Raw genomic sequence first — 1,888 nt, 5'->3', positions numbered from 1 at the left:
AATTATCAGAACTGTTCACAGAAAATACTTTGTGTTTCCGTTCTTCTAAAGTGGTAGCAAACTGCTAGAAAAGCACAAGAACCAGCAAGAATAATGAGAGTTGCTTTATCACATGTCAAACAGTTTATGTAAATATCTGCTTGTGACCTACATGTCTTTAAAGCTTATATTTTAAGCGTGGTAGTGGAAACTTCAAACCAACATCTCGACTGTTTCTCTCTCTCTTCTCATCAGCCGCAGCACTCATTTCCTCTGAGCAAAACACAGCTAAATATTTTGTCTCCAAAAGAGCGAATTTACATACTGTTTTGGAGGTAATGGAGCAAAATGCTCGACGCGCTCACACGCAGACAGTGACTGAAATAAACTATTAGCCATTTTCTGTCAATGCGGCCATACCTCATTTGCGTCGCATTGCATAATTGTGTTCCATGCCATTTTTGTGGCAGGGTGGGGCTTTACTTTACACTAACAGGAACACTTTGATGAAGAAACATTCTCTGTCTCTTTGCAGAATGGGAGTTTGAGAACTCAAAGGTGGGAGGATATCGACAGAGAAGGGCTGAAAGAGAGGAAAATAAACTCAGGCTTACACTAGTGCATTTATGTGGGTTTGGCAAACTAATTGAATGTACTTTCGTTTTGCGATTGAGGGTTTTATGATCTACAGGCAAAGCGGAGTCTGCCAGTGCAGTTCTGGCTCCAGAGACTCAGTCTAATCAAAATGGGTTTGGTGGCATAGCCCTTCAGCACCGTGATATCTCAACAGACACTCGTGGATTTAAGCCATCTGCCCTCAATAATACACCCACCACACGCGAGCTAAAGCTCAGTGACTACTGCATTACTTCTCACCAACACCCGCTTTACAGTTTAAAAGCAAGTCCAAACCCCAGAAGACTGGCAGAGCTTTTGATATAAAGGGGAAGCCTTGAAATTGAAATAGCGAGGGGATAGAGGATTATATTGCGAAAAAAGCTTTGTCAACATGAGTAAAGTTGCACACCAATACTTTGATGAGCCTAGGTAAGTCTGGAAGAAGCTAGGGAAAGTGTCCTAATCATGTTTAAGACAACACAATCTTCTGATATAATGTTAAAGTCATCTGAGGAGTATTGGTCTCAAAGCTGGTATTATGCTTTGGAAGTTTAAGAGTAGATGACATCAAACACATTTGGGAAGCTGATTATGATTATGATACTACAGTATACATGCAGCTTTAATAAACTAAAAGATTACATGGAATATTTGTGATTTAGAACTATTTAGAAGGCATAAAGATTCAAATGACGGGAAAAGAAATGCTGACCCACTAGACTTAATATGTTGGTCAAATAAAATTAGATTAAATAAAACAATAAAAGAAAAGTACATTTAAAAGTACAAGTTAAAAATGCTGTTGTACTTTTTATGCTGTTGTTCAAATATGAACATTATGGTTTTAATTAGGAACTACAAAATTATTTTGATTGACTTGATATGAAGGAGTATTTGTGGATGTTATTTTTTGGATGCCTCATATTTTTACCAAAACCTTTGAACAGTAGTGTATATTATGGTATTTATGATGATAAATGATGATAATCATCTTGAAGTACCCCGGTATTTCTGCACAGACAACCTATTGTCTTCTATCTTCATCCAGTAAAATTATATGAATATTATGGTTTCAAAGCATGAACTATACATATTCTGATTTTGATTGACTTGATATGGATGAGTATATGCATCTTTTTGGGGGGAATAACTTTTATTTTGATGATATGTAGCTGTATTTTGGGATGAAATTAGGGTGACTTTTTCTGTCTCAAATGCACAGAAAGATGTTTCTGCATATATAGTATTATAAGTGTAGCAAATTACTGTGTACCCAAAGTATATCCACAAG

This window comes from Cyprinus carpio, chromosome A11 (assembly GCF_018340385.1).
Source record: "Cyprinus carpio isolate SPL01 chromosome A11, ASM1834038v1, whole genome shotgun sequence".
Classification (NCBI taxonomy): domain Eukaryota; kingdom Metazoa; phylum Chordata; class Actinopteri; order Cypriniformes; family Cyprinidae; genus Cyprinus; species Cyprinus carpio.
The sequence above is the reverse complement of the archived record's forward strand: the minus strand, read 5'-3'. Positions refer to the sequence as shown.